Genomic DNA, 24216 nt, shown 5'->3' with positions numbered 1-24216 from the left:
GAAGATGTGCGATTTGAGGTATTTCTCTGTTTTGTTGCTGGTCTCTCCTCCTCGCAGTCAACTTGGCCTCTAGAGGAGCTTCTGGGTCCATTTCTTCATCAAATAACCTGTTGAGGATTGGGTGAAAGAGAAAGTTGAAAGGCAGATTGGAAATACAGTGTGAAACTGAGAAAAGGAACATTCCACTCCCTGTTTGAGTCTCAGAATAAGTAAGCACTGGCTCGAACACTGTGGGATCTATGGAAATATTTTGATTTAGTAGATTGCGACTGACCCCAATTGACTATGTCTAATCTTGCTCATGTCTAATCTTGCTCATGTCATTAGACTCTGTGATACAATAAAACATCTCGATCTACATAAATGCTGCGTTCAGTATGAAGGACTCCAGCAACTGGGATTCATTCTGTACAAATGTCAGGAATTGAGGTAACTGCTTGTTTGCTCCCATACTTGATACTTTCATTGTAGATGAGCCATTTATTTTGTTTGCAATACCACCTTCCAACTCAATCAAAAATGGACACAGTCAGAAAATCTTTCTGAACTAAGAGGATGAGTGGAAAATAATAATAATAATGTCTTTGCTAAAACGTTATTGGTTTACTGAGTAATGAGTTGAAGAGTTTGACCATTGACTCAAAATGCAAAGAACTGTGAAATTTATTTACAATTACATAATATTGTGTTATTGTAAATACATCTTATAATAGGGAGGCACTGTGGTTAGCACTGCTGCCTCACAGTACCAGCAATTCAGGTTTGAATCCAGCCTTGGTGACTATCTGGAGTTTCCTCTGGGTGCTGGGTTGCTTTTCACAGTCCAAAGATGTGCCAAGTAGGTAGATTGGTGGGGTGATTTAGTGGCGTTATGGGGATAGGGTGGGGGATGGCCCTGGAAAGACTGCTCTATTGGAGAGGTGGTGCAGACTCGATGGGCTGAATGGCCTCTTCCTGCAATGTAGGAATTCTGATTCTATCCATAATAAACACAAATGCTGGGGGGAAAAATCCTGTTAATAATCAATCACATGATTGTAAGCTGTACTGAATGCAAGAGAAATTACGTCTTTCTTAGCGTCATAAATAATCAGGTAGGTTCTATTCAGGGAGAGTGAAACATGCTTTTTATTTTGTACCAAGACCCTACGGCTGTAATTATTTATAATTTATTCCAAAATGTTTTTATTCATTCAAGGAACGTAGTCTTTATTGGCTAGGCCTTCTTGAATCTACCTTCTTGAACCGCTGCAGTTTTATCACAGAATCATTGATTTATTACAGGTTCAGAAGGAGGCCAATCAGGCCATCCTGTGTGCAGCAGCTTTCAAGTTAGCTTTATGACTTTGTGCCATTCTCCTGCCTTTTTCCTGTGATCATTGTATTTTTTTTTCTGTGGAAGTAATCTCTAATTCCCTCTTGACTTCCTCGATTGCAGGTGGCACAGTGGTTAGCACTGCTGCCTCACAATGCCAGGGACTCTGGTTCAATTCCTGGATTGGGTCACTGTCTGTACGGAGACCGCACATTCTCCCCATGTCTGCTTAGGCTTTCTCCAACAGTCCAAAAGATGTGCTGGTTAGATGCACATGGCCATGCTAAATTCTTCCTCAATGTACCTGATTAGGTGCTGGAGTGTGGCAACTGGGGGATTTTCACAGTAACTTCATTGCAGAATTAATGTAAGCCTACTTGTGACACTAATACATAAACTTTAAACATTAAAAAGATTGAACCTGCCTCTGTTATGGATTGGGGCCCACCCTGAGTGGGCAATCAACATTTTATTACTCAGCTATTAATTCAAACACCCTCCAAGCATTCCAGTTTCATGAGAGAAACAAGGACAGGAGTCGGCTCTTCATTTATTCTCCGTTTATTTAACGGTTCAGGTACTAACTTAAACTTTAACAGATGTAACACTTCTAACTATTTTACTGAACTTTAATCCTTAATTGAAAATTAACTCTAATTATTTAGCTAACTAAAAGTAGATAATACCAGGTATTAGAAAAAACTGGCTTGGACTATTTTTTGAATGTAGAATCTAACCTCATTGTCCTCTCTGAAGAAGTTCCTTCAGGGCACACGTCTTATGATAGCGAGAAGGTCTTCTTGCTCTCCAAAGAGCTAAACTGCCAAACTCCACTGTCAAAAATGTTTTGGAATCCTTTCTCAAATGATGCTTCCTGTCAGGATTTCAATGCTTTATTTCACCTTTCCTCAGCCTTGGATTGTCATGTGCATTCAAACTTCCACACAACCATGTACCCAGCCATGCCAACAGAACATCATTGTTTTACACGCTGTATGAAAATGTCAGCAACCTTTGGATTACTTCAGACGTCTGGATTCCCTGTTAGCAAACATTCCGGTCCAAATTTTGGTAAATTTGCCACCATTATCATCATCCCCACTAACAGTTCCACTCGAGCCACTGACCATCCCATTTCCCTCCCTAGTGACTCCAGGTTACAGACATGAAAATCCTGTGGTTTTTCTATCTCACCACGATCCTTTTTGTCATTTAATCACTCCTACACTTCCAGTTTTTTCTTTCCTTGCCATTCATCCCCATTTTCCTATCACTTAAAACAATTTAATTCACTGCTCTTTCCCAGTTCTAATTAAAACTCATCAAACTGAAACATTAAATCGGTTTCTTTCTTCAAGATACTGACTGACCCACTGAATATTTCCAGCATATTCTGTTAAATATCAAACTTGCAGCATCAAAAGTACTTGGCAGTTGTGTTAGTTGTGTACCATATTATTATTGGCAATGGTATTTCTTAAAAACGCTGGGGATTTACACTGATTCCTGTTTTTTTTCTCTCTCTGATCTTCAGTCTGAATGTTAACAAGCTTGCAGAATATGTACTAAGGACGTGGCCTCTGTTCTCAGTGCAAATTAGTCACTCATTAATCTGAATCTGTGTTGTAATAAACTGGGAGATTCGGGAGTGCAACTACTTTCAGTGGCTCTAAGGAAATCAGACTGTAAAATACAGAATCCACAGTAAGTTCCAGATGGTGTGAGAATATGTTTGTAATAACTGGATATTTGTCAGTATATTTTGAGCACCATTATTAGTATAATATATAAAGTGTCCATTATTATCAGTGACATGGGGTGAAAATCAGAGTCAGATTGCCAAACTGCTACTTGCAATTTATCCTCAAATGCAGCTGCATATTTCTCAGCCTACCTTCTGACCCGGGCACTCGCCGTTGACTGCTGGCTGGAACTTGCAGTCCCACCAGTGTGTATGGTGCTTTGTGTTGCTCACACCTTCCACCACCCATCAACCCACCACGGGGTCACCTTTGGCAAGATAGGATGATCCTGGTAGAGGGAAGGTCTGAAAATTCAGCCTCTTCAGTATAGTGCGGGAGAGTTGAACGTAAAGAAATACCTGCCTTTTTTTTTACAGGGTTGAGAGCATAACTGTGCTGGGAACTTTAGTTAGCATGAGATGTGGATGAGTCAGGGAGGTGGGTTGCCATCTGGGGGGTTGTCATGGAGGAGTCAGGACAATTGGGGGGTGTCTCTAGGGTGGTTGCAATGGTCATATCTATAGTTACTCAGGAGTTAGAAAAGTTTTAATTGTTCTAACATTTTTCTGGGGTGGTCTTACTGTAAGACAGTGGGAACAATCTGAAACTTGCAACTTAATTCGAACTCAGATGTTTCTTATTTCAGAGCAATTGCCCAACTGAAGTTTGAACTTTCAAGGCAATTTAGAACCATAGAACATTACAGCACAGAAACAGGCCTTTTGGCCCTTGGCTGTGCCAAAACCATTTTTCTGCCTAATTCTGCTGACCTGCACATGGACCATATCCCTCCACACTCCCCTCGTCCATGTACCTGTCCAAGTTTTTCTTAAATGTTAAAAGTGAGCCGGCATTCACCACTTCATCTGGCAGCTCATTCCACACTCCCTCCATTCTGTGTGAAGAACCCCGCCCCCGCCAATATTCCCTTTTAAACTTTTCCCCCTTCACCCTTAACCCGTGTCCTCTTCATCAAACATCCTAGTGATCCCAAACTTCCCTGACATTTCTCCTCCCTCTGAAAACTACACCAGAAGCTTGTTCCACCAGTGGTGACTCTTCTGCTAACTGTGGTCACCCGGTGACCAAAGGAATCCTTCAGTTGCCCCGCAGACCCCAGATGTCAGTGACGGTTGTAGAGAGCAGTTCCGTGGTGGCACCCGAGTCCACGTGCTTGTTGCCTTCCTACACTCTTCCTGATGCCTTTTGAGTGCCTATCTGCCCTCCAATTGTTTTGGTACTCTTTCCCTCAAAGGTCCGTGGCGAAAGTCCCTGCTCTTGCCTTACGGCCATCAAAATGGACAGCGTGTCTTCACCAATGTTAAGTCTGAGACTACTGTGAGTAATCCCTCCAAATCGCTCCAAGGCAGGCCTCAGGAATGACAATGGTTTACTGAAAACCCTACTCACTTCACTCCGCAGCAGACAACTGACCTGAAAGGACCGATCTGAAAGGGCCAATTCCCGGTAGGTCACCCCAAACCCAGGATCAGCTGACCTGTTCTCTTAAAGGGCCTATGCCCCACAAACATAACACAATCCATTGTACATGTCACGTTCCTCTCTAGCCACTCTGAGTGAGGACAAGGGGATCCTGTGTTTTTTGTCTTGTTCTGTCATCCCTTTTTGATATTTAATCACTCTACTCAATTCAATTTTGTCCTTTCCTTGTTTTTTCCCCAGTCACCCACTGCTGTCACTTCAAACCTGTCAATTGAGAGAAGAATTGGCGAGTGTGGACTGGGGGAGCGCGTTGGAGGGAGGGTCTGCTGAGGAGCAGTGGAGGATCTTTAAGGAGATCTTTCTTGGTGCTCAGCGGAAATTTATTCCGATGGTCAAAAAGGACCGTAGGAAGAGAGGTAATAAGCCATGGATAACGAAGGAGGTGAAGGAAAGTGTTAAATTAAAAGCGGAGGAATTTAGAGTAGCTAAGAGTAGTGGGCGAGAAGAGGATTGGGAGAGGTTTAAATGTCAACAAAGATTGACAAAGAAGTTGATAAAGAAGGGTAGGAAAAAATATGAAGCTGGGCTAGCGCTTAATATAAAAAAGGATAGCAAGAGCTTTTATAAATATATAAAAAGGAAGAGGCTGGCTAGGGTGAACGTTGGTCGTTTAGAGGATGAGAAAGGGGACCTAGTGGTAGGGGATGGGGATATGGCTAAGGTATTGAATAACTTTTTTGTTTCTGTCTTCACGGAGGAGGACGTGAATAATTTGTCGGGTGTTAGCGATGGAAAGGTGGTAGGACTGGAGGGTCTTAATGACATTACTGTTACTAGAGAGGTGGTGCTCGACAGACTGGAGGGGCTGATTGTGGACAAGTCCCCAGGACCGGATGGAATGCATCCGAGGGTTCTGAAAGAAACGGCGGAGGTTATTGTGGATGCCTTGGTGGTTATTTTCCAGACGTCGCTGGATTCCGGGGAAGTGCCGGAGGATTGTAAAACGGCTAATGTTACGCCGTTGTTTAAGAAGGGTGCCAGGCAAAAGGCGGGGAATTATAGGCCGGTTAATTTAACGTCTGTGGTAGGTAAAATGTTAGAATCTGTCATCAAGGAGGAAATTGCGAGGCATCGTGAAGGGAATTGCTTGATAGAGCAGACGCAGCACGGTTTCATTAAAGGGAAGTTGTGTCTGACAAATTTACTGGAGTTCTATGAGGATGTGTCTAGGGCAGTGGATAGAGGAGAGCCGGTGGATGTGGTCTTTCTAGATTTTCAGAAGGCGTTTGACAAAGTACCTCACAAGAGGTTATTGCAGAAGGTCGAGGGACATGGAGTTGGGGGTAGGGTGTTAGCGTGGATAGAGGATTGGTTGTCAAATAGGAGGCAGAGAGTGGGGGTCAACGGGTGCTATTCGGATTGGTGGATGGTGACTAGTGGAGTGCCCCAGGGGTCGGTGCTGGGGCCTCAGCTTTTTACCATTTATATAGATGATCTGGAGGAGGGAACCAAGTGTGTAGGGTGTCGAAATTTGCTGATGACACCAAGATTGGGGGAACGGCAAATTGTGCGGAGGGTGTGGAGAGTCTGCAGAAGGATCTAGATAGGCTGGGCGAATGGGCTAGGAAATGGCAAATGGAATTTAATGTTGGCAAGTGTGAGGTGGCCCACTTTGGTAGGAATAATGGTAGGAAGGATTATTACTTACGTGGGGAAAAACTGCAGCAGGCGATGGTGCAGAGGGACCTAGGGGTCCTTGCGCATGAGTCACAAAAACCCAGCTTGCAGGTGCAGCAGGTGGTCAGGAAGGCGAATGGGATGCTGGCCTTCATAGTGAGGGGGATTGAATATAAAAGTAGGGAGGTCTTGCTGCAGCTGTACAGAGCATTGGTGAGGCCGCAGCTGGAGTACTGTGTGCAGTTTTGGGCGCCGCACCTGCGCAAAGATATTTTGGCCTTGGAGGGAGTGCAGAGGAGGTTTACTAGGCTGATACCGGAGTTGAGGGGGATGAGCTATGAGGAGAGGCTGAATAAACTAGGCTTGTACTCGTTAGAGTTTAGAAGAATGAGGGGAGATCTCATTGAGACGTATAAGATGATGAATGGGATGGATAGGATAGAGGTGGAGAGACTCTTCCCGCTCAGAAAGGACAGTAGGACTAGGGGGCACAGCCTCAAGATAAAGGGGGGGCGGTTTAGAACGGAGTTGAGGTGGAACTTCTTCACTCAAAGGGTGGTGAATCTCTGGAATTCTCTTCCCATTGAAGTGGTGGAGGCTGCCTCGCTAAATATTTTTAAGACGCGGGTTGATGGGCTTTTGATAAGAGAGGGGATTAAGGGTTATGGGGAGAGGGCGGGAAAGTGGAACTGAGCCACGACAGATCAGCCATGATCTTATTGAATGGCGGGGCAGGCTCGAAGGGCTAGATGGCCTACTCCTGCTCCTATTTCTTATGTTCACTGCCACTTCCCAGTTCTAATGAAAGCTCAAACTTCAACTCTGCTTCTTGTTACTTAAACTGCTATTCAATGTCCTTATTTTCTGTTCCATCTTTAATCTGTTTCAGGCTGGGAGGAAATCAGTTCAATCCAAATGGAAAGAGACCCTGCAGGAATCCAGACGGGGACTACGTATGGATGTGTGAACATTTTAACTTCTAAATATTGCTGCTCTACCAGTCACAGTGAATTCCTGAATTGTGAACATCTTCGACAGCCCCTTCCAAACCCTTTATCCCTCCCTCCCTATTTCATCAGCCCATCAGCCAGGCAGTGACTTTCCTGCTTACCTGGTTTGGTTGAGATTCCAGCTGGTCAACTGTACGCAGTTTTGGCCTCCACATTGAAGGAAAGATTTTTGGAAACCATTGTTTAAACGGCAATGTGTTGTCAGCACCAAAGTCTTCATTCTCTTTTCATAAGGAAGCAGCTAAGATAATTCTCCAGAGAGAAGTGTACAAATGCGATTCTGACAGTATCCAGCAGAGGGTAGATTGGTAAAGGCCTTGTCAGAGATTCCTGTCTGTCAGTGTGAATGAATTAAAGGCTCCACAAGCATTTCCTCAAACTTTTGTCACTCGCTTGCAGTTAAAGTGATACAATGCCACCATCTACTGGTTGCTCATAGCTACTGCAGGTGTTGCCCTTCTTGAGCTACAGACAAGTTCAGTAACTCCCACATCTGCACCTGGGAACTGGTTGCTGAAGTTTGAACAATATTGTCAGGGATTAAAGTTTACAGTAAGAACCTCAGCTGGTGCATTTACCCATTATCACCAAACACTGTCCACGAATCCTGCTCCCTCATTCCCTATGGGAGGTATGGGTCATACAAATATACAGTTCCGAAACAGATCCTCCAGCCCAACTCACCCCTGCCGACTAGGTTTCCTAGACTAAATTAGTCCCATTTGGCTGTGTTTGGTCCATATCCCTCTAAACTTTTCCTACCCGTGTACCTGTCCAAATACCTTTTAAATGCTGTAATTGTACCTGCCTCTGCCAACTCTTCTGGCAGCTCATTCCATTTATGCACCATCCTCTGTGTGAGAAGATTCTTTTTTTAAATCTTCCCCCTCATACCTTAAACCTATACGCTCTGGTTTTGGACTCCCAGGCTTGGAGGAAAAAAGACCTTGGCTATTAATTTGATCTATGCTCCTTGCTTATAAACCTCTGCAAAACAGAGATTGTAGTTATGGATTATCTCAGAATATAATGCAGTTATCAGACACTAATCCCATTCAGAATGGAAGTGAGTAAATTTAACTTGTGTATCAGACATTGTCAATGTTTAGTCTTTTAAATGTTTCCAAGATAATTGTCTCAACAGACTGATTTTTTGATTATTGAAAACACAATCATTTTATGGCACGTATTTTAGTATTTTATAACTTTACAAACTTTATTCACATTGTGTCTGCACTCAACCAGAAAGATCTAAACAACCTATTTGCATTTTGTAGCTCTCGATCTACAATTCCACAGACTATGGTGAGAGAACAGCTCAATTTGAAATCTAAATGTTCCACGCTTACATCAGAACATAAGAACTCAGAGCAGGAGTAAGCTATCTGGCCCCTCGAGCCTGCTCCAGAATTCAGTAAGATCATGGCTGATCTTTTTGTGGACTTAGCTCCACTTACTTGCCTGCTCACCATAACCCTTAATTCCTTTACTGTTCAAAAATGTATCTATTCTTAGCTTAAATTTACCCTGCCAGTTATAAACCTCAATATTTGTCAGGAGAAGTTTTAATGTTGATTATGGCAAAAGAGAATGACCATTCCTTACACACAAACACACAGAGGATAAATGATACTTAAATTGTTTTATTAACTATTAACATCCCAAATGCACAGGTTGGTTAGTGATTCTGTTCCAAATATGCTTCTGCTTAATAATCTCAATGTCAGTCACTGAGACTCACACTCTCACACAAACACAATATGTCATACAGGCACTGACACAGAAAGAAATACGTAGTCATAAAAACACAGACAGATATACAGCCACATAGTTATACAAAGATGCATACAACCCATATCCACTACACCCAAACACAACAGATACAGGCACAAACTGAGAAGCACACATTCACACACACTTACAGGCAGCCAGAGAGAAACAGACCTTTTTTTTTCCCCAGATACACTGAAACCCATAGAGACACCCATGTACTGACATGTAGAGAGAAACACACATAGAAATCTCTAGGTGACATCTCTCTCAGACACAATCACAAACAAACAGATACACAGACACATGAAACATGAAGGGTCACCCAGACTCCAAATGTTGGCTTTACTTTCTCCACAGATGTTGTCAAACCTGTTGAGGTTTTCATGACACAGAAACAGGTGATCTTACCAAAATGTTAGCGGACAATAAATTTCTGAAGTTAGGTATATAATATGAAACAGACTAAACTGCACTCAGAACCCCTCCATTAAAGATCACAAGGGAACAGATCCAGACAAGCAGGCAAAGGACATGCTTTTAAAATACAGACAAGGTCTAACACACAAAAGGAACCAGACAGGATAGCACCAACGGAAACTAAATTAAAAGTACACCCTCATCTAATCAAATCAGCACCACTGACCTAATCAAGTGATATCGGGAAGCCTCTATAGAAACACCTAAGGAGAGGATTAACATAACTAAGGAAGCCTTCTTGGCCTCAAAAGACTTCCTGAGATTAGCCAAACATCCATTGTTCAAGAAACCCCGGAGATCCAACCAGTTGAAAAATATATATAACGGTTCATTGCAATCGTCAGGATTTGTTGCTGTTATGTTGTAATACAAGAAATGTATTACATAAATAGACCACATAAATATGAAACGTCGAGATATTGTGAATAGTAAAATGACGGATACTTTTCCGCTGTCCATTTATGGATCATTGTGATGACCTGCCTTGTTCTGGCTCTTCAGTTCCTTACGAACATCATTGACCAACAGAATGTGTCTAACTGTCAATGCGTTGAGCAACGTAATTGACGTGAATAGGAGCAATCGAGTTAAAGTCGTAATAAACAAGTCAAATCCCATTTCTCCTGGCTCAGTCAAAGTAGTCTGATTCTGAATCACAAAACAATATTCTATTACTTATTAAGGTTCGATTACAAAGTGCAATGGAATGTTTTTAAACAAACAAGAATTCAAGGCATTGTTAGGACCAGAGCCACAGATCTTTTTTTGGTGCATTATTTGGTTTTCAGTTTTAAACAACAACCGGTGACAAGTCGGTCAAAGGAGAAAGTTACAGACAGAACAATCATTTGATGCTCGAATTTGGACAGTGACAAAACTACATAAACGGGTGATTTCTAGAAAACATCCCGCGAAATAATAAGGATAAGTCTGCACCAATCAGACTTCAGTGATAATCCCCAAAAGGGCCAACACAGCATGGCCACCAAGTAACGAATAGTGCTGCTGGAAAGTTGTAATTGCCTCGTGACATTATCACAATCGCCACTAAATTATTTGTAAGATAATGACGGACAATGGAAAATGAATGTATGTGAAATCAGTGATCACATATTATCACCTGAGCCCAGATATTAAGAATTCTCTATATCCAAAAGACAGGTTATGTATAAACAATGTGCACATTATCATATGTAGAAAAAACACAACTTCAATATTTCCGTCTTCATAAACTAGAACACTGCGCTCAACGGAAACAGCTAGCAAAGGAGTAACTGTCAGTCTGTATAGTTAATGTTCTGGCAGTAGTCTACTCAAGTTTATTTAACAGGAATATTTGTGGTCTACCAGGGTTCACGGCCGCTACAAAACATCACCTCTGATATGAGCAGAATCAGTTAACTTATGGAGGTTTTAACCTTACTCGCTGGGAAACATCGTTTCGTTTCAAACGAATTGTGGACTGAAGTGATTTTTTTTTTGCTTTACTGACATGGTGTGGGAAGACAAGGATAGATATATTGGTGTAGAAGTAATTTCTGAATCATTTTGGTACGGGCAGCAATTTCATGTTTGAAAATGTAGAAATATCAATTTATTTTTCGAAAATCAAACAAAAACATGTGGTTCCAACTTCATATTAAAAGTCACTGACTCCAGCGCATTTATGTTTTTCGCTGTTGGAATGTGATGAGATTAAATCTCTGTTGCATCAATTTCATTTAGAGGAAGTTTGGTGGAGTGCTGCTGAATTGACGAAATAGTGAACTTGGGACCTCACTCATCTCTTTTAGATCCGCACATAGACGACCTTGTTGACAATTAAGAGGTTATATTTTCTGCCCAGATCTTCTTTGACATTTTTGTTCTCAGAGAAGCTCTTTGGATTCTCCATTGATCTATCCACAAAAGAAAATTTCTGGCCCATGTTTGGCGCCCTGGTTTCTCTCTTTATCCTATTCCGATACCCTCGGTACTCTTCAAGGGATGCACTTAATCCAGGCTGCCTTTGCTGTCATATGCCTCCTTCTTCTTTGTGACCAGACCGACATCCCGAGTCATCCAAGGTTTACCGCTGCCACCAACCTTTCCCTTCACTCTAAAGTGAATGTGCTCTCACGGGATCATAGTTAACACACTTTTGAAAACATTATACTTACCCTCTGCCTGTCCAGAGACCCCAACAATCAAATTTATAAAGTTCCTGTCTAATACCATCGAAATTCGCTGGGCCCAAATTGGAATTTTAACTTTTGGGCCAGTCTTATCATTCTCCATAGCTATCTTTAAGTGAATGGTTGGTCCCAAAGTGATCCCACACGAACACTTCTTTCACCTGCCCTTCCTTAATTCCGAAGAGGAAGGTAGGTTTTTCCACCTCTCCCCCCCTCCCCCACCCCGCCACCCATCCTCTGGTTTAACCATCCACATAATGAATGAGAACAAATTGGAAGAAATACCCACTAAGATAAATAGGACGGGGTACGGAATTCATATGGTTAAGTCCCTGCAGCCGAAATTATGAATAACAAATAATGAAAGATTAAATTCCGAGGATGTGCAGTCTGGCTGACTTAAAGATGCTCGGGTGTCTGCCGCGGCTGTCTCGCAGAGCTGTGGATTAGAGGAAATCACAGCGGCGAGGAACGAAAGGAAGGGAAAAGGTGTTGAATTCCTGATACGGAATTCATCGCAGGGGGAGAGAATGTAGGTGAGAAATACAACTTCCACAGGGATACAGCTGAAAAATGTGAAACCTTGAAGAAAATAAAATGTTCATTTAGATTTGCAAACACTGAAATTGATGGGTTTAAATTTATAGCGGGTTCTTAACAATTACTGAAATACATTACGTGTGTCGGGTTAAGCACGTATCAGCAACATGCTAATAAGAACATAAGAAATAGGAGCAGGAGTAGGCCATCTAGTCCTTCGAGCCTGCCTCGCCATTCAATAAGATCATGGCTGATCTGTCGTGGCTCAGTTCCACATTCCCGCCCTCTCCCCATAACCCTTAATCCCCTTGCCTATCAAAAACCCATCAACCCGCGTCTTAAAAACATTTAGCGAGGTAGCCTCCACCACTTCAACGGGCAGAGAATTCCAGAGATTCACCACCCTTTGAGTGAAGAAGTTCCTCCTCAACTCCGTTCTAAACCGCCCCTTCCCCCTTTATCTTGAGGCTGTGCCCCCTAGTCCTACTATCCTTTCTGAGCGGGAAGAGTCTCTCCACCTCTATCCTATCCATCCCATTCATCATCTTACACGTCTCAATGAGATCTCCCCTCATTCTTCTAAACTCTAACGAGTACAAGCCTAATTTATTCAGCCTCTCCTCATAGCTCAACCCCCTCAACTCAGGCATCAGCCTAGTAAACCTCCTCTGCACTCCCTCCAAGGCCAAAATATCCTTGCGCAGGTGCGGCGCCCAAAACTGCACACAGTACTCCAGCTGCGGCCTCACCAATGCCCTATACAGCTGCAGCAAGACCTCCCTACTTTTATATTCAATCCCCCTCGCTATGAAGGCCAGTATCCCATTCGCCTTCCTGACCACCTGCTGCACCTGCAAGCTGGGTTTTTGCGACTCATGCACAAGGACCCCGAGGTCCCTCTGCACCGTCGCCTGCTGCAGTTTTTCCCCACGTAAGTAATAATCCTTCCTACCATTATTCCTACCAAAGTGGACCACCTCGCACTTGCCAACATTAAATTCCATTTGCCAGTTCCTGGCCCATTCGCCCAGCCTATCTAGATCCTTCTGTAGACTCTCCACACCCTCCACACAATTTGCCGTTCCACCAATCTTGGTGTCATCAGCAAATTTCGACACCATACACTCGGTTCCCTCCTCCAGATCATCTATATAAATGGTAAATAGCTGAGGCCCCAGCACCGACCCCTGGGGCACTCCACTAGTCACCATCCGCCAATCCGAATAGCACCCATTGACCCCCACTCTCTACCTCCTATTTGACAACCAATCCTCTATCCACGCTAACACCCTACCCCCAACTCCACGTCCCCTGACCTTCTGCAATAACCTCTTGTGTGGTACCTTGTCAAACGCCTTCTGAAAATCCAGAAAGACCACATCCACCGGCTCTCCTCTATCCACCGCCCTAGACACATCCTCATAGAACTCCAGTAAATTTGTCAGACACGACTTCCCTTTAACGAAACCGTGCTGCGGCTGCTCTATCAAGCAATTCCCCTCAAGATGTCTCGCTATTTCCTCCTTGATGACGGATTCTAACATTTTACCTACAACGAATTTTACCTAAAACGAATGTATAGGTTTAGGGCACTCCATTCTTTCCCTGTCTTCCACCAAACTCTGCTCTACATAAGGCCCTGTATGACTCATGTCCGGTAAGAAAGAAGCATTGAAGAACAAGTGACAGTGCTTTCCATTTTTTATCTCCAGCTCCTCAGAGTCGCATTCAGGTGACCAGAGCACTGATGTTCTTTACCTAAACAGGGCGGCTGTTATGTAGTTCATAACCACGTGCAATTATGTAGTTACTAATCACCTGCAGAAGGCGAGGATAAGCTCCATTCTGAAATCAGAATCCCAATCAATTGTTTTTTGTTTGTTCTTAATGAACAGTCTCACATCCATGTAATGATTGAATGGTAAAGACGTAAAAGAAACATTCGAAGTGTTTGGAGCGAATTGACCGAGCGTAGCTACGGTTGATTTTTGAACGAGTCACAGAATTATCCGTATTGAATCCGACCTGCTCCCAAGAGCTCCGCCATGTTTTTTTTTTGTTTGCATTCAGTTATTCGGACAATTCAACTTTTGTAAATTAGTATCTTTCTAACGTCATTACCAATTCTGGCGGCAATGTGCAGGTCACAGGAATACCAATTCTTTCCAGCTAATAGTAATTAATTTAATAGAGTGAAATGTTGCTTTAATTTTTTTGAGCAGATTATACGAGTATGCAGCAAGAAAAAAAGTCAAATCCAGTGAATATTTTAGGGGTTCAGTAGATTTCATGGGATTTGAGTCCCACTGTGTAGGCCGACAATGTGATTACTAATCCCCTTTTGTCGTTGATAAAGAGATGATTAGGCAACTTCCTGAACCGGTACAGACCATACAATGCAGCTGTAAGCACAGTGTTCAGGGAAAATTTCCATTGAGGGCCCTGCATATCTCTTTTGGTAGCATGTCCTCGGACTGCGTCCAGCATCAGAAGTGTGTCAATTATCTCTTCAGTATGTTTTTCAATCCTCCGAATGATTCTCCAGTCGTTCCTTGATTTAGCCTGTAGATACATCTTCCTCCACATTAACATTCCCAATATCCTCTCTCGCCTACTTGCCAGTAGTCTCTGAACACTGGTGCTTGCATTCCTTTCACAAATATTTCTAATTTATTGAATAACCACACCATGACTAAATGTCCTTTCCGGATTACATCATGCCAATGACTTTCCTCTGCCTTCTTCATGTACGGACTCAACGGATCAAATGTGTTCCTGTACCGCAACACATTATGTATCTAACTGTATCGGGTGTTTTGCGGGACCAGAGCAGTGGAATTATTAGGACAATCAGTGTGCAAAATATTGCAGGTGTCGGGTTTGCAATGCGTTGTCGGGCTTGCAACTGCAAGTCATTACATTTTGCCTATGTGAGTTCAGACATGTGACTGCAATATTGAACAGGTAATATCCATCTGTTAAATAATTGTTTGGCAGCGAAGTATACGGCCAGAGATCAGTTGCCATTATGTCCTGAACAAACAGTGATGACCTGGCGTTCACGAATAATCCAATAACTCATTGCCTGTCTACGTTGAAAATGCACAAATGGCACACTGGTGAGGATCCAAATGTCAGTGCTTCCACTGGTAGAGACAGAGGAGTTCCCCCCCCCCCCCCACCCCCACCCCCCACCTCCTCCCCAGGCAATAGGAGGCTCAATAGTGTTTTTATAGATATACAATAACAAGGAGAGAAGGAGAATTGCAGGCTGTGAGACCAGCGTGTATCCCTTGATCAACAGCACTAAAACAGAATTCCTGGTCGTAAACTCATTGATGATTCTTGGAAATAGCAACGTTCATTATCTGTTAACAATAATTCATCTGCCGAGCAGAAACCTGAGTTCTACGATAACACAGAGCTGGGAAATATATCGTAAAATTTAACCTATATCTCACTCCCTCTCACACGATCCATCTTCCACCAATATCCCATTCTCCATTCTCTCAACTTCTTCCTTCTCTTGGACAGTCACTCTAGACATCATGTTGTCACAATATATTTCCCGTCTTCCTTTTTTCTGTTTGCGGATTTATTTACTCTTTTCCCCATTTCCCTTTAATGATATACATTAGTGTTGCTCAACTTTTGCCTGATTTATTCCGCTAAGTTGTGAAATATTTCTAATTTCAAGAAGTTGTCCGTATCTTATGTATTTTCTTGAAAGCGGAACTGCCCTGTCGCCAGTCAGCAGTCTGTCCGATGTCGTGCATAAAGGTGTCAGAAATGAGTTCTCTCAAAACATAAACTAGAAATTCGATGTCTGTTCTTGGGGATGCAGCACAAACTTTCGTCTGTTGGCTGACAGAAAACAGCATTGTATACTACTTAATAACATGAAGTATTGTTGAAGCAGACATCTGTCCAAAGGCCAGTTTGGAGACTATTTTAGCGTGCCTGCAAATATGTTTTGTGTAATTAATGGGATTTAATTCCCGTTGATTAGGCCAATGTTTTTATCGTCCTTGCCCTTGAGAAAGTGATGATTAGTCACCTTCTTGAAGTGTTGCAATGAACGTGATCTAGGTACTCATAATTAGTCTTTCATGTTGGACGGGGTTTTACAGTCAATGACCTGTATAATCTTGGGAAATTCCTGGGACTCAGGCATGCTAGACCGTGTCCTTTACACGTTCAATTGAGCACTCATTACCCTGGACTGAGCCATTCATTGTTACCCTTGTTGTGGGAAATCACCACTCGGAGTCAGACTTAAAGATTCAACATGCAGTTTATTAAACAAAGCTTTGGGAGAAGTCCCAGCACTCCATGGTGCTCGCAGTCAACTTCTCAATTTGCAGCAGCAGCTAGCTGTGTTTATACACTTTAATCATACAGACATTAGCGGTTATCTCGTCATTAGCTTTGGGTGTTTACATGCATTATCCAATTGGGCTCCCCTAGCAACAATTGACGTCCAATCACATTCCTTCGAACACAACTATTAACAAAAAAACCACAACTTATTGTTTTAATTGCACTTTATCTTCAGCTAAGCTGACCATCTGGACCTCGTGTTCTGATTTTTTTTGTCTGTTCCACATTTTTATACAATAACAGGATGTAGCTCAAAGGTTAGTTTGCTATTTAGTCAGCAACTGATTGATCTTTGTTAACCACAGGATAAGTTCTGGGTGCAGCTGGTCCTGCAGTTATGCACGTGTCAGCATTCAAAGGTCACAGTCTTAATTTTTACCCCAACACCCTCATTAATCCAGAGACGTCGCTTCCACTAAACTCATAAAGTCCTGAATCCAGTCTGGCCCACTATCTCATTATTTTCCAATGCCAGTGCCTCCTTTTTTAAAAAACTTTCCTAATTAATTCACTTCTCCCTCATGGTACCCACACCTTTTCCAAAGGCTGTATTATCCAAGGATCCCTCAAGGGCTTCTGGCCTCATGGAATTTACTTGCTGAATGTTTTTCATTGCAACAATGCATGATGGATTTATTTTACTGAGTCTCTAATTTGGCCAACACATTCAGGAACAGCTGGATACTATTCAGAGCCATGCTTTAAAAAATGGCTAATCTGACGCAGTTGTGTGTAATGTAGTGTGGCTGAACACTATTGTCTGCGATGGGCTACCTGAGCTGTAGCCAGCAACGCTCAGCCTAGTTGGATATCATTTGATGGAATATTCAGCAGAAAAGCATAACTGACCAGTGATAAGTTCCCATTGTGTCTGAGGGTCTTGAAAAGAAAAGGTTATATTCTGTAACAAAGCATTCCATGACGTTTCCCAACACTTCAGTTCCAAATCTGTGTGTACAATACACAAGCTACGCACTGCTTGGCGATCAAAGATCACTCCTGTCACTGATAAACACAGCATTTGGGCTATGGTGCGAGAACAAAAATGGTGTGATTTCCTGATTAGAGAAGCCTGAGTGGCCAGAATTTGGTATTGTTTGTAATACTTGGCATTGACCCCAATTTAAACTTGCCTAGAGGGGCTGAACCAGAAATAAGGACACATGGCACATCCAGATGCATCTGTGCTAATATGAGTGAGTTTTTCACATAGAATTTGACTATGTGTAGGAAACAAATTGTTTCACATAGAGGGTATAACTGGGGTTCTAATAAATCTACTTGACATTATGATTAGTTCGGACAGAGCAGCCATTAAGACCACTAGTAGAGACGGTAATATATGACAATCACCAAATATCAAAATTCAACAGGCCATTCTCCAAGAATGAATGTATCCAGTGAGTGGTCAAAATGTGCAACTCACAGAAATGTGATAACTGGGTAACTTGTGCCCGAACTGTTTCAAAAACATGTGTTGTCGAGCGAATGAAAACTAATAGTTCGAAACCCCCAGTTGTCAGTCGACTTCATCAAAGCACAAGTCAAGTCTGCATGCAATTTTGTCCGTCTCTCAAACTGAATATTTTCATACCTTTAAGATGATGCAGCTTCGCTCTTTATCTGGTCCCTGGGATAAAAGGGCTATGATGAGAGTCTGAGTTCGAAGGAATGGGCAATCTGAATGAAATGTATATATTATAGAGGAGAATGGTGAGCAATTTGCTGACAGGTTATGTCCCATAGCAGCCAATGTTAGGTCAGAATGAATTATCTCGAAAGTTTACATTTAGAACATAATAGCCTATGCACAGAGGGATATGGTTACTGCGTATTATGAAATGGCCATGGAAACACATATATAGCGTATACAACCACAGATTTGTACTGGGCCTGCGTACTGCGTTTGTACTGCGTCTGTGTATTGTTCTTGAGGGAAAAGGTGCATGTAATTCTGAATGGATCATGATAAGGAACTAAAATCTGATTCTGTTGTGAACCATGGTGATGACAGATTAAGTTTTCAGACATATGCAAATTAAATGTAACCAGTTTACAGGTGCAAGATAAATTTCAGTGCAGAGAAGTGAGAAGCGATTTATTTAATAGCAATAAAATCAATTGAAGTACCAAATAAATGGTATAAATTTAAGTCGGGTCCAGAATAAGATCGAACTTGTCCTTCTGAGTGGGGAGGATTGAAGACAGCCATACAAAATGAGAAGATTAAATGGTTGTCATGAGTGAAACAACGACAGACAGCCGACGGTCGCAGGTTGCCTGCACATACTGTCAATCAGCAGACAGCAGCACATCTTGATGGCTGAATGCAGCTGTGAGACAGATCGCGCTCTCAAATCTTTGCTTGCCTGATTGCTTCCTGCTGACTGAATCTCCAGAATTAGCTGGTGGGATATGGCAGTTTGCAGGCAGAGCTCTTTCATTGGTGAATGTAGCTGTCGGTCACTGTTTAAGAACGCTGATTGGCTGACCAACGCATGATCAGCAGGCGGTGGTTCGTATTGGATCAGATGCCAAAAAGTCATAGAAACATAGAAAATCGACAGAGGGGAAGGCTATTTGAATCTTCGAGCAAACGCTGCATTTCCATTCCATTATGGTTGGTCATCACATTCAATAGCATGATCCCTCGTTCAGCTGAACGGTGCTCCCCGATTGAAGAAGGAGGAGGTTGTCGGCGGATAGCCCTCGATGAATGAGAATTGGCGCAGTGGAGGTCGACGTGTCATCCACTAATCCAACCCAACATCGTTGCATAAGGGTTCACTGCTCTTCTGCTCTTTAATCTTCAATGTGTGCATTCTGCGTTCATAATGAACATTGGATACGTGCCCCGAAATAACTCACTGTCCGCTCTGAAATCCCCTTAGAATTTTTGTTTATTGATGAACTGAATAATTGATGTTACCGGATATTTTACCACGATCTTCACCTGCTCTCTGAACTTGGACTGTGTCACTCCATAAATAAACGTATTTGTGCAGCAATTTAAATTTCGCATCATCCATCCAGTATATTGATATATCGTCTCAGAATCGGTTAAATAAACTGCTCCTCTAATTTGTTTATACAAGAAAAATATAACATTCATTGACCATAAAATTATAAAGGCGCCAGATATACTGAAGAGTAAAATCATAGACTTCCTTCTGCTCTCCATCTCTGGATCACTGCGATTCTCTCCATTATTTTGACTCCGCAGTCTCTTGCGGACCTTGCTGGCCGCTAGAATGTGTCTGACTGTCAGAGTGTTGATCAAGAGAATTAAACTGAATGGGAGCAATGGCGTTAAAACCCTTTCAAACCATTGAAATCCTCGCCATCCAGGGTCAACCAAGGTGATTACCTTTGTATAACAGAGCCATGGAACATTGTTTATGATCGCATAAGGTGCAAATGTAAAGTACCAAGGGACGTTTTTTGCACAAAGCAGGATGCCACTTGTTCCTAGAAGGACAGCCGCAGTTTTTCCGGTGCAGTATTTCATCCTCAGCTTCTGGCAACAGATAGCCACAAATCGATCAAAGGAGAAAATGATGGTGAACCAGACAGAACAATCTCTGGCTGCACTCAGCAGGACACCCTTAACGCTACACACAGGGGTGATGTCGAGAAAATTCAATGGGAAAAAATATGTACTAATCTGATTCAAAATAACATCTGTGATAATGAGCAGTAGGTCTGCCGTCGCCATGGCAACCAGGTAGCATGTAGTGCAAGTAGAGAGGCCACACTTCCCCAAGGACAGGATCAGAATTGCCAATACATTAGCTGTAAGAGAGAAAAAAAATCATAAAGAAAAAAATAAAGATCACATTTGCTCCACACTTGACACCTACACATCTTAACAGAGTGCGGAAAGGGGTGATAGTATTAGATATCAAAACTGCAGACTAGATATTTTTAAACGTTTCCTCGCTGATGAGGAATGGATCAACAGAGAAAACAAAAGATTGCAGACCTGTAAATTTGACTTCCATTGTAGAGAAAATGTTAGAATCTGTTACTAAGCAAGTGATATTTGGATGCCGGGAAATTAATGAACATACTGAGTACAATCAACATGGATATGAGAATGAACAGTAATGTTGTACACACCTGCTGATTTTTTTTGGAGAATGCTATTTGTATCAATTAAAATGAAACCCCAATGTGTTTCGTGCATTTTGACTTGTGGAAACCTTTCAATAAAGTTACACACAGCCGAACTGGAACAGTTATAGAGAGTATGGGAGTGAGGAAAATACACTGTTATGGAATGCCAAATGGCTTACAGGAATTAAAAAAAAATTGTAGAAATAAAAGGGTTAACCTCAGCATTGTAGGCAAATAGTAATGATGTACCAGAAAGATCAATGATTTGACTACAACTGTTTATGTTCCTCACAGATAACTTGGAGTTCTAAATAGGTAACATGGAATTTCAGGAAAAAAAACTGTTGTACATCCGATTTTTTTCCTGAATAGAAAAAGAGCAAGGAAAGTGCAATCCCAGATGCTGGGTGGGGGGGGACGGCGGCAGCGGTGGGGGGGTGGAATGCAATGTAATAGTTGTGAACTTCCTGTCAGACAGGATGAAGCGGTAATCCTGGAAATTGTGACCACTGAGCCTGACATCAGTGGTGGAGAAGCATTTTAAAAAAGATATTGAAGGGGTGGATATATTCACATTTGAAATAAAATGGGCCATTTAGTAACAGGTAGCATTGATTTTTATGGTGAAGAGTATGTCTCACCAATTTGATTGAGGTTTTGTAGAGATGACAGTGATAACTGAAGAGGGGAGAGTAGTAGATATAATCAATATGGACTTTAGTCGAGCCTTTGACAAGGTCCCACATGGCAGACTGATAAAAAAACAAAAATCACATGGGATTTGGTGTGGGCCAGCTGGATGCATACAGAACTGGCTTTGCTAAGGAGGCCAATGAGGAGTGGTGGAAGGCTGTTTTTCAGAATGTAAAACTATAGCTCATGGTCTTCTGCAGGGACCAGTTCAAGGACCTCTTGCTTGTAGTATGTATCTAAATCTCAACATGCAGTATTTATGCTCCATCATGTGTAAATGCTCTAGACTGGAGAAAAATGTGGGTTATATGATTAGTAAGTTTGTGGATAACACGGAGGTTGGTTGAAATGCTGAGAGTGTTGGAGTTTTCCAATGAACACAACAGTATATAGATAGACTGGAGGCTTGGGCACAGACATTGCAGAGGGCAGCACTGTGGCACAGTGGTAGGCATTGCTGCATCACAGTGCCAGGGACCCGGGTTTGATTCTCAGCTTGGGTCATGGTTTGTGTGGAGTTTGCACGTTCTTCCTGTGTCAGAGTGGGTTTCCTCCCACAGTCCAAGCAGTTGTTGGTTAGGTAGATTGGCTATGCTAATTTTTCCCTCTATGTACCGGAACAGGCGCCAGAATGTGGTGACCAGTGGATTTTCACAGTAGCTTCAATGCAAGTTTACTTGTGACTAAACAATCAACGTATCTATTCAACTTAGATGTAGTTTAATCCAGATAAATGCCAGGTGATGCATTCTGGAGAATCAAATGTATTTGTCAATTAAACTGAAAATGGCAGAAACCTTAGGAAATTAACCCTAAGAGCAATCAGGGCATGCATGTCCACAGTTCCTTTAAAGAGGCAACATAGGTGACCAAGGTGATTAGGAAAACTTATGGCAAGCTTGCCTTCATTGGCCAGGCATTGGATACAAGTGTTCCAAAGTCAGGTTGTAGCTTTATATAATCTCAGTTACCACATTTTGCTTTTAGCTTGCGGTTCTGGTCGCCATGCTACCAGAAGCAGGAGAAAGCTTTATATATGGAAAATAAGGTTCAGCAGGATATTGCCTGGCATCGAGGGCATTGAATATGATGGGAAATTGAATAAACTAGGGTTGGTGAGGGGAGACCTGAAAGATGTCTACAAACGTATGGGAGCATATGAAGGGTTGATAGTCAAAGGCTTTTATCCCGGAATGGATGAACCTGCGATGAGGATGCACAGGTGCAAGGTGAGGGAGAGAAATTAAAATGAGATGTGTGCGTGAAGTTTTACATGCATAGAGTGGTCAGTGACTGGAATGTGCTGACAAAACAGGCAGTGGAAGCATACGCATGAGCGACATTTAAGAAGCATCTAGATGGGTATGTGAGAAGGGAGGGAATAAGGGAGTTCAGGTCAAAGTAAGGACTTTTTTTTAGGTATGACATCATGATCGGCAGGAGCTTGGAGGACGAAGGGCCTGTTTCTGTGCTGTGCGTTGCTTTGCCCTTATCCACTTTGTAGACCAATAATGAAATGGGATAACTTCATTAAATAGTGAGTGTTTGAGAATTGCCATTGTCTAAATGGACCTTTGGGTCCTTATTCATGATCATGACTGTATTCATGAGTGTGACCTAATTCATAAGTGTGACCTTATCCATAAGTGTATCCTTATCATTGAGTGTGATCTTATTCATGAATGTGCCCTTACTCTTGAGCACACAATGAAAAAGAAAATACAATTGGGAGGACAATCGATATATCCACCTACCTTGAAAGTGAATGTTTCATTAAATATGTTCTGTTGCAAATTCAAGGAGATCTTTGAAAGCAAATTTCCAGTGTTATTTAAAGTTTCAGTTTAATTTTCGAAGGGATGATATACCTGATACATTAGTACATACAGTCAATTCGGTGGACTCATTCTGAGTTGAGCCGAATTGCCTTCCGAGGAGAGACTGCATAAATCGTTCTTTATTCTCTGGAGTTCTGTAGCAGAAGAGGTGCACTCAGTAAACTTTATGCCATTATTGCTGTACTTCATAAAATACAAGTGGTTATACCATTTCCATTGGTTGTTATATCTAGAATCCGGGAGCACTAAGTAGCAGGAGGTTTTCATGAGGGATTTGTCATTCAGTGCTAGCAAAAATCTAGAACTCTACCCTGGAGAGACTGATTTTTTTTTAATTCATTCACGGGGCAGGGGCCAGCATTTATTGCCCATCACTAGTTGCCCTTGAGGAGGTGATGGTGAACTGCCTTTTTGAATCGCTGTGGTCCATGTTCTGTAATTTGGCCCATAATGTCATTAGGGAAGGAATTCCAGGATTTTTACCCAGCAACTATGAAGGAACAGCAATATTTTTCCAAGCTAGGATGGTGAATGGCATGGAGGGGGACTTGCAGGTGTTATGTTCCCATTTATTTGCTGTCCTTGTTCTTTTAGGTGGAAGTGGTCTTGTGTTTGGAAGGTGCTGCCTAAGGTTATTTGGTGAATACTGCAGTACATTTTGTAGATAGTACACACTGCTACTACTAAGCGTCACTGGTGGAGGAATCGAATGTTTGTAGATGTGCTGCCAATCAAGCGGGCTGCTTTGTCCTGGAAGGGGTCAAGCTTCTTGAGTGTTGCTGGAGTGGCACCCATCCAGGCAAGTAGGGTGTATTCCATTATACTCGTGACTTATGCCCTGTAGATGGTGGATAGGCACTGAGGAGTCAGGAGGTGAGTTACTCCCTGCAGTATTCCTAGCCTCTGACCTGCTCCTTTAGCCATTGCGCTTATGTGGTGAGTCCAGTTGAGTTTCTCCAAGGATGTTGACAATAGGGGATTCAGTGATGGTTACATCATTGAATGTCAAAGGGTAGTGGTTAGATTGTCTTTTATTGT

General features: G+C 42.3%; 1 long non-coding RNA gene across 1 annotated transcript in view; it reads left to right on the top strand.

Moving 5' to 3' along the window:
- The window catches only part of LOC145344731 (uncharacterized), a 41080-nt gene extending 32713 nt beyond the window's left edge, over positions 1–8367 (top strand). Inside the window, exon 4 of the long non-coding RNA XR_013886968.1 lies at positions 7067–8367. This is a non-coding gene — a long non-coding RNA (uncharacterized LOC145344731). The remainder of the gene's footprint in view (positions 1–7066) is intronic.
- The last annotated feature ends 15849 nt before the right edge of the window (positions 8368–24216 follow it).

This window comes from Carcharhinus amblyrhynchos, chromosome 7 (assembly GCF_965287045.1).
Source record: "Carcharhinus amblyrhynchos chromosome 7, sCarAmb.v2.hapA, whole genome shotgun sequence".
Lineage (NCBI taxonomy): Eukaryota > Metazoa > Chordata > Chondrichthyes > Carcharhiniformes > Carcharhinidae > Carcharhinus > Carcharhinus amblyrhynchos.
This window is presented reverse-complemented; position numbering and strand designations above follow the sequence as displayed.